This window comes from Nyctereutes procyonoides, unplaced genomic scaffold (genome assembly GCF_905146905.1).
Source record: "Nyctereutes procyonoides isolate TBG_1078 unplaced genomic scaffold, NYPRO_anot_genome, whole genome shotgun sequence".
Taxonomy (NCBI): domain Eukaryota; kingdom Metazoa; phylum Chordata; class Mammalia; order Carnivora; family Canidae; genus Nyctereutes; species Nyctereutes procyonoides.
This window is the reverse complement of record NW_026575124.1, coordinates 3204552-3214574: the sequence shown is the minus strand read 5'-3', so window position 1 is coordinate 3214574 and position 10023 is coordinate 3204552.

Sequence of the window (10023 nt, the reverse complement as noted above, 5' to 3'; positions counted from 1 at the left end):
TGTCGCCCACCGAACAAGTCCCAGCAGCTTTAAACACACCCAAGATGGGGAGAAACATGGGCTGGACCAGGGAGCACTGGCCAGAGACAGCTCCCGAGGCTTCACTTCCCAGTGGCCTCCAGCCCCCCTTGCCACAGCCTGGGCCTCCACATGGCCCTGGCCCCATCCTCACCCAGACCCCATTTGGGGAGAGGGGCCACCTAAGGAACCCCAGGAAAAGACACTTGACAGGACTGCTGCCACCATGAGTCTATCTCCAGTCCCCCAATGAGCTGGCCGGCTTGTCACCTCCCACCAAGCCCTCAGGGACATCCTGGGTGGCCAAGGGTGGGGATGGAATGTCCTTCCTAGTTTTTATTTCAGTTAGATAAAAGGCCTCCAGGGAGCTAACCGAGCAGCAGCCCCTGCTCAGGGACCGCAGGGGAGGCCCAGCCCTGTCCTGCCTCCCCTCCACACTGGTGTTGGCACCGCTCAGGCCCGAGGCAGAGGGATGCCCAAGGAGACCTTCAGTGGTCTCTGCTTGACGGCGTGTGTGTGTGTGTGTGTGTGTGTGTGTGTGTGTGTGTGAGAGAGAGAGAGAGAGAGATTTTACCTGGAATTCTCAGCTGTAGTTCGAAGAGCACACAGATTTCCTGGCCGTGTGATATTTGCAGTCATGGGGATCCCACCCCCCGGACCCCCACACACACAAGCAGGCTAAAGAGACCAACTGTTGAATATCCACACTCACACACATACCACATCTCTCACACATGCGCACACACACCTGCTCACACTCACCCACGTCCCTCTCTCTCTCTCTCACACACACACGCGTGTGCACACACAGACTCCAACTTCCTTGCCCCTCAGGGCTCATCCTCAACTCCTGCTCCTACCACCTCCCATGCCAGCCCCCCACCTCTCGAACCCCACAACCCCACCCATGTTCTGCAGCTGGCCCCTCCGGCCCCTCCCATCTGCAGCCCCACAGGGTCCGCCCCCCCAGCCCTACCACTTCTCCCCTAGAGCGGGCCTGAGAGATCTTTGGCAGAACACGGCTGGTGACCTGCCTTGTGACCCTGGACCAACCACTGGCCCTCCCTGGGCGTGGTTTCTTCACCAGAGAAGCAATCCCTGGTTTCCACGGCGAGAGGGACATGGGAGGACATTGCAGAGAAGACAAGGTCCTGAGGCTTGCCAGGCCCCAGCCTCCCCTGGAGTGGCATTCCCGTTCCAGAGCCTGCCCCGCCTCCACCCCTCAGCCTCCCCATCCCCTCCCTGAAGCATTCCTGGCAGCTCCAGCCCTGCCCACCTGTGTCCTCCCTTCTCTGCATCCACAGGCCAACACCAGAGGCCCACTCGGTGCCAGGCTGCACACATAAACACCCTCCGGAAGGGCTTCACAAGGACCTGTCCACACCGAGAGAGAGAGAGAGAGAGAGAGAGAGAGAGAGAGAGAGCCCACAGATCACGTTCCCGCCTGCACGGGGCCCGGCACAGTAGGTCCTCTACACTCCGTCCCCCACCCCAGCCCACACCTCTGCTGGCCTCGCAGAGACCCCCTTACGACATTCTGGCCAGAATCTTCAGACAAGGTAATCCCCAAAGCCTTTCCTAGTTGTCCCCTCCCTGTCCAGAGGCTCACCCCTATCTCTGTAGTGTTCTGTGACACACACACACACACACACACACACACACACAACCCAAGCACACATTCAGTGGCCCTCCCACACCCAGCCTGGCTTCCCGCTGTGCCCTCTGGACCCCAGCGAGGAACCACCAAGCAGCTCGGCCTCACTGCAAAGCCTGCAAGGTGCAGGGTCCTGCAGGCCCTGCAGGAGGAACAGGCCACCCCTCTCCAGGGAGCTGGGGGAGAGAGACATTCTTTGGCTCCCCGCTGCATTTTACAGCCATGACTCAGCGTCCATCCCCTGAAAACCCGGCCTCTGATTCCTAAAGAAGAAAAAAGGCACGATTTGTTTTCAGTATCTTGGAATTCAGATGTTTGCAGTCATAACAAAAAAACATTTCACATCTCTGCATGGAGTGTAATACTTTCTTTTCTTTACGTCAAATAATGAAAGACAAGAAGGCAACGTGAGAGCCAGCGGGAAAGGGCTGCTTTCCTGAAAAAGACAAACAATACAGCGGGGAAGTGGGCAACAGGCAGGGATAATGGGAGCCAGCGGGGCTTGCAGAGTACTGGCCTGTGCTCAGTGCGGCTGCTAACCCGGAAGCTCTCACAACAGCTCCTCCGCATGGGGTGGTCACCCCCACTTTAAGAGGAGACAGAGGCACAACAAATTTAAGCGAATGACCCAAGGTCACCCAGATAAGATGTCAAAAATCTAGGATTTGAACTTCGGCAGTTTGGGCCATTAGATTGCTTACAAAAAAAGAAAAAGAAAATCAGATAACAAATATGAAAAAAAAAAGAAAAGAAAGCTCAACCCCACTCAAAGAAATGCAAGGGGCGCCCTGGTGGCTCAGTCAGTTAAGCATCCACTTGGTTTCAGCTCAGGTCATGATCTCAGGGTGGTGGATCCAGCCCCGAGTCACATCAGGCTCTGTGCCCTGCAGGGAGTCTGCGTGAGCTCTCTCTCTCTCTCTCCCTCTCCCCTTCCCAAGGCTCGCATTCTCTCTTTCTCTCAAATAAATAAGTAAATAAATCTTAAAAAAAAAAAAAGATATATAAGAAGAGTAATGAAAGGCCATTTTCACCTGTCACACTGTGATCCTACAAAGCTTGCTAGCTGATGGCAAGCATATGGGTCTTGTCCCTTGTTCATAGGATCCCCCCACTGGCGCATCCTCTTTGGAGGGCAAGCTGGCATAGCTCTCAAAATTAAAATCATTTGCCCTTACCTCAAAAAACAAAACAAATGAGATGAATACACTTGTCCTTGACCAAGTACTCCCCTACCAGGAACTTATCCCACAGACGCTCTCACCCAAAGTGCACATATGTGGTCTCTGTCACCATTCTTTTCCATGGTAAAAAAACAGGCAATGACACAAATGCCCGTTAGTGGGACGAGATTAAATGGATTAAGTCACATACATTCAAGGGGTGCTATTTATTGGGAAAAAAAAACCCGAAGATAAAGTCCTTTCTATGGTGATTGAGTTTTTGCCTTTATATATTGATTGCACGAGTCACTGCAATTTCTTAAAACCCAAGAGGCCCATGCCATCCAATGACACCACGTTTCTCCCCTCCCCTGTGGCTGGTCCCTGCCAGCCCCACAGTCACCTCCTGACCTCCTGGCCACATCCTCACACTCACCAGGGACTCTGACACCTGGTTCTGGGGGCTCATCTCCAGCCTGGCACCCCCACTCTCCAGGCAGATGACCCGCCCGGCATCTCCTTAACTCCTCAATTCTAGCGATGTTCACACCCGCCCATGGCCACGCTCCAGAGCCTAATCTGCTCCTTCTCTGCAGTGTCAAACTCTGGTCTCACACTATGGGGCTGGTCCTAACTGTCTCACTCAGCAGATGGCTTCCTTAGCCCCACCAGCATCCTCAGGCCTGAGCCCCCTTATTCTGTTTTCATCCCCGCCAGCTAGCCTCCTTCTTTCCAGCTCCGACCCCTCAGACCCCTCAGTCTCTGAGCTGTTACCCTTCAGTGCCCTCCACCTGGATGTACCCCCAGCCTGGCTCAGCCTGAATGCTGACCTCTGCTTGAGTTCCAAACCGCAGAGCCTCAGTGAAGACCATGCCCTTGAGATGTGGCGTCACCACCGCTCACAATCCCCAGGCCCACCTGCATGCTCTGTGCTACTGTTTCATTTGTCTTAACCACCTTCTTGGACCGTTTCTTAAGAAATGGTTCATAGGGGCGCCTGGGTGGCTCAGCGCTTGAGCATATGCCTTTGGCTCAGGTCATGATCCCCGGAGCCCTGGGATCGAGTCCTGCATCGAGTTTCCCTCGGGGAGCCTGCTTCTCCCTCTGCCTGTGTCTCTGCCTCTCTCTGTGTGTCTCTCATGAATAAATAAATAAAATCTTTTTTAAAAAATGAAAGAAATGGTTCCTGGAGACACCCTTGCAGATCTGAAAATGTCGGTCTCCTCTTTCACGCTTCAGAATTTTGGCCAAGTTTCATAGTTCTGAGTCCTTTTCTCCAGAAATGGTCTCATGCTCCTGGGGCTTTTCCAGCTCCAAGTGATAGTCTAATTCTCTTTCTCTTTCCTTTTCAGGTCACCTGTTTTTGTTGTTTATTGTTTTTATGCCTGGATTTTTTTAAGGATTTTCTCTTTGTATTTTTTTTCTTTATTTTTCTTTTAAGTTCTGAAACTTCACCAGGATATGACAAGGTATATGCCCTGTTTTTATTATTCTTGATAGGCATTCAAAGAACTGTTTTTATGTTAATACTCAAGTCTTTAGCTAAGAAAAGTTTTCTTCTCCTGTTTCTTTCTTGACTATCATTCTCTATTTGTTCTCTTCTTCTGGAACAACTGCTATTCAGATGTAAGATCTCCTATCTTTGGTATCCTTATATTCATCTTTTCACTCATAATTTCCACCTCTTTATGCTCTTGTTCCATGTTGCAAAGTAGTTCCTCCATTTGATCTCCTGGAAGACTTTCTGTCATTCAGCAGTGTTTGTTCTACTTTTCTTTTCTCTTTTCTTTTTTTTTTTTTTTTTTTTTTTTTTTGGATTTTATTTATTTATTTGAGAGAGAGAGAGAGTACAAATGGGACAGAGAAGGTCAGAGGGAGAGGGAAAAGCAGCCTCCCTGCTGCACAGGGAGCCCACCTCGGGGCTCCATCCCAGGACCCCAGGACCATGACCTAAGCCAAAGGCTGACACTCAATCGACTGAGCCACCCAGGAGCCCCTGTTCTACTTTTCATTTCCTCCATTGCATTTTAAATTCAGGATTCTTTTTTAATTGCCAAAACCTCTTTCTTATTCCCGGATCATTCTTAGCAATATGTGGTTGAATCCTCATAGAAGTCTTTCTGTTGGGGCACCTTGTTTTTAAGTTCAACCTTATTTGTTCCTACATTTTCCGCAGTAGGAAGGCTCTGGTGCTGACTGTTCACATTTCCCATGACCCCCTCCTTGGATTCAATTAATTTGAGTGACTCACAGAACTCAGGGAAACATCATGTTTACCAGTTTATTAAAGGATATGATAGGAGATGCATATGAACAGCAAGATAGGACAAAGGGCAAAGTCTGGGAGGGTCCTGAGTCCAGGAGCTTCTGTCCCCATAGAGTTGCGGTATGTCACCCCCTCGGTACTTGGATATGTTTACCAACCTGGGAGTTCCCCTCATAACCCCTACTACTGAGATTTTATGGAAGCTTCCTCACATAGTTACAATCAATTATTAACTCCATTTCCAGCCTTCTCTCCTCTCTGGGAGGTGGGGGCAGGTTTGAAAATTCCAAGTTTCTAATCACGGTTTGGTCTTGACCAGCCCCCACCCAGGAGCCCTCGAGGACCCCATCCAGAGTCACCTCAATAAGAATAAAAGATGCTCCCGGTGCTCGTATCACTTAGGAATTTACAAGGGACTTAGGAGCCCTGAGTCAGGGGCAGGGTCAAAGACCAAATATTAGAACAGGAGATGCTCCTCATGTTCTTGTCACTCAGGAATTTACGAGGGTTTTAGGAGTTCTGTGCTGCAAACAGAGGGGCGGAGACTAATACACACTTTTTTGTGTGTTATCTCACACTTACAACTTGTTCTGCTTTCTAACTTGCAGAAGTATCTACAACGATCTCCGTTGCTGTTTCCTCATCTTATGCATAGTCAGTTCTGCTATTACCATAACATGTGCGTTCCTAAAAATCACCATACTACGCAGAATCATGCGACACCATCACAGGGCTTACAGAGGGAAAAAAAATTGGGTTAGGAGCACAAGACTTAAACCTTTATCAGTGGCCCATTAAAGAAAAAAGATAGGAACCTAATGAAAATGGTAGCACAGTTTTTACATATTAAATGGCTAAGAAATACATAATGACTACTAGAAATTAGTCATTTTACCTGGAAAGAGACTATGTTTGCTTGTGGACAGGGGCATCGGACTGGTCTCAGCTTGTTGGTTAACGTGAAGTTACTGAGAGGAGGGTGATCTGAAGTCCAGTGAAGGGTGGCACCGCCCCGGACGGGGAGGTGGCAGCAGGTGGATGTTAGAGTCGTGTGCATTTTTCGGTATTCCTCCGCGACTCAGTGAGATGGGGTGCAATTTTCTGCATCCACCCATGCTCCTCGCAGGCCCAACTGTGCATTCAAAAAACGCGAAATTCACACTATGCACAGATTGATCCATAATTTATCAATCGTGTTGAAACCAACTCTCATTTTCAAAACAACCAACTGTATTTGTACCTAAATAAGTTTTTAAAATAAACAAACCTCACTGCAGTTTTTTACAGGTTTCAGAAGAGAGCAGAGTGAAATATGTGTGTTCCATCTGCCAGATTTAACTGGAAACTGTTATATATTTTTCTAAATATATATTTATTTATTTATATATTTTTTTAACCTGAGCGTCACCCACAAGGAGACAGTGGGATCTTTAGGGCTAAGGACTGGTACCTTGATCTGCACCTCCCCGCTGGCTGGCACGGCATCAGACCTTCTTTTGGTGCTCATTAAGGTTTATTAAATGGAGTGGGAATGAACGTTGTTGTGGAACCATTTCATGCATCCAACACAAAATATTTGCAGACATTTATGAAGACAGACTATTTTAAACAGATTCCCATCTCCAGGAGATCATCTCCGTGACTTCAGGGAACATACAGCAGCCAGACGTTCCAGCTGGACTTTCTCCCGCCCACAATTCCTCAGCCCAGCTAGATGCTTCCTCTTGGAAACCTGACAAGAGAGCCCCAGAATGTTCTGGATGAGGCTGCCTTCTCTCAGCCAACCTTGCGGCTCCCACAGGCCCACGGCCCAGGAGCTCTCTCCTCCCCTATCTGCGTGCACACTGAGACGGGAGAGAGCGTGGAGGCACCCCTCCAGCCTCTGCGCGCCAGGCTCATGGCCTGCCCTGTGTCAGGCTCCAGGAAGAAGACAATAGTCCGTTATTTGAACGGGGCAAATTGTTTTGTTTTGTTTTAACCTATTTATTTGAGAGAAAGCAGGAGCAGGGTGGGTAGAGAGGCAGAGGGAGAGAGAGAAGCAGACCCCCACCGAGCAGGGATCCTGACCCAGGGCTGCACCCCGGGACCTGGGGATCATGACCTGAGCCAAAGGCAGATGCTTACAAGACTGAGCCCCCCAGGGGCCCTGAACTGAGAATGGCTAACTAGGTATCGAGTGTTCCCTGGGCACTTGAAAGGGTAAGAAGAGGACCCTCAGAGACGACGGGCAGAGACGATGGGCAGGTGGAAGCAGCTACCATCACCAGGGCTGAGCCAACAAAGAAAAGAGATAGGAACTTAGGGGGGAGCCCCCAAACGCAGGCCTCTGAGGAGGCGGTGCTGGTGGGCGCTAGCATCCCCGGTGGGAGGGCACCGGGAAGCCCAGCCTCCAGCGTTGGGAGGTGTTGGGAGGGCTGCCAACTGGAGCCAGCCGCTGCTGCAGGAAGGCACGGAGGCCGCGAGGGTGAAGGCTGTGGGGGGCCAAGCTCCCAGGAGAAGCAGGTGCCAAGCAAGCCCGCAGAAGGCAAATACCTTGCAGGCTGCCTCGGGCACCCCCTATTGGCAGAACCTAGCAGAGCTGGGGTAGGGGGCAAAGCCAGTGCCAACCCCAGGGTCTGTAAGTGAGGGTTTGGCGCTAAGACACAGTAGTAACCGAGCTATCACACGCGCCAGCTGGGAATCCCATCCACCCCACAGCAGCTTCTCCTGAGCTGACAAAACCAGCCCATTATTTTAGGGTTTACCCCCTACACCACCCCTCAGCCTTTCAGGGAGGGCCGCACTGGCACCGCCCCCAAAACAATCAGCTGTGGTCAGGGAGCCTGCTTCTCCCTCTGCCTTCCTCTCTGTGTCTCTAATGAATAAATAAATATTTTTTGAAATTTATGGCTGAGTCGTACAATAAAAATTTCTTGATATTTTCCATTCCTGCCAGACTCCCTGTTATACAGCAGGTACCCCTTAAAGGTTTCTTGAATAAAACCCAATGTATTCAAATATATGCTAACTAAGTCAAGGTGCTTTTTTGCCTATTAAAGGATTAGCTAGTTTTTTCTTTTTTAAGATTTTATTTATTCATGAGACACACGGGGGGGGGGGGGCAGAGACACAGGCAGAGGGAGAAGCAGGCTCCATGCAGGGAGCCCGATGTGGGACTCGATCCCAGGTCCCCAGGATCACGCCCTGGGCTGAAGGCGGCGCTAAACCACTGGGCCACCGGGACTGCCCGGATTAGCTAGTTTTTGAAATAATAATATGCCAACGTTGTTTGAGTGTGGCATTCACATGAGGTCAACCCTTTAGAAAACAAATAGTGAGAAACCGTATCTATGAAGATGTTCATCCTTGTTTATATGGCCACAGAGAGAGGGGGAGGGAGGAAGAGAGAGAGGGAGGGAGAGAGGAAGCCACCCACATCTCCTACAACAGGGAAGTAAAGTTATGAGACGGTCTCTCATGAGTGTAAAATGACTGCATTTAAAATCAGAGTTATGCAAATAGTGTTGCACTACAAACAAAAATACTTAACTTCAGAGAGAGCATAGAGACACCTGGGTTCCGGTCCTAGCTCTACCACTTTGTAGAAGGGTCACTCTGCTCAGTCTCCCTGAGCCTCAATTTCTTGATCTCTGATGTCAGAAAAATCACTACTTTGCAAGATTACGTTAAGAATTAAATAAGACAGAGAAAACAACCATCCAGGGGATCCCTGGGTGGCTCAGGCTCAGCAGTTTAGCACCTGCCTTCGGCCCAGGGCATGATCCCGGAGTCCCGGGATTGAGTCCCGCATCGGGCTCCCTGCATGGAGCCTGCTTCTCCCTCTGCCTGCGACTCTGTGTCTCTCATGAATAAATAAATACAATCTTTTAAAAAAGCAAACCCGTCCAGAGCCTGGCACACTGGGTATTCATAAGTAGTGAGTGTCTTTCTTACTGCTTTCGGTCAACATGCAGCATGGGAAGGTGTAGCATTACAGTTCTAATTATACTTAAAAGGAAACTAATGCACTGGAGAAAAACTGAAAGGAAATACGCTAAAGTCCTAAACAATGGTTGTATTCTAGTGGTAAAATTATGGACGATTTCTCTCTTTCTGTTCCCCGAATATTAATTATGCAGTTTGGTACTTTAAAAATGGCAAAATGGGGCACCTGGGAGGCTCAGTGGGTTAAGGGTCTGCCTTCAGCTCAGGTCATGATCCCAGGGTCCTGGGACGGAGCCCTGCTTCATTAGGCTCTCTGCTCAGTGGGGAGTCTGCTTCTCTCTCTCTCCTGCTTCCCCATCCCCCAGCTCATGCTCACTCATGCTCTCGCTTTCTCTCTCTCAAAAAATAAAATCTTTTTTTGAATGGCAAAATATATATCATTTTTAAGGACAGGTTTTGAGCAGAACCTTCCAAAGATCAGAAAAAGTAATGGGATCCCTGGGTGGCGCAGCGGTTTAGCGCCTGCCTTTGGCCCAGGGCGCGATCCTGGAGACCCGGGATCGAATCCCACGTCGGGCTCCCGGTGCATGGAGCCTGCTTCTCCCTCTGCCTATGTCTCTGCCTCTCTCTGTGTCTCTCTCTCTCTCTGTGTGTGTGTGTGTGTGTGTGTGACTATCATAAATAAATAAAAAATAAATAAAAAAAAGAAAGAAAAAGTAATAATTTATTGGTCAGTAAAAAAAGTTCAGTATGTTGCCTGCCTACCTGCCTGCTTTTCTTTCTGTGTAATTCAGTCCCAACACTATTCAATGGGGAAATCAGGCATCCGGGCCAGGGTGCAGTGGAGGGTTTCTTGCCCCAATAGAGAAGATGGCATCTGTGCTGGGGACAGTGGCTGTAAGGGGAGATTGGTTGTACACACAGGGATGAGGAAGGGGGAAACTGGAATGAACCATGTGGTACTGAGCTTGAGACTGAAGGTGTAAGTGTGGACCCGTGGC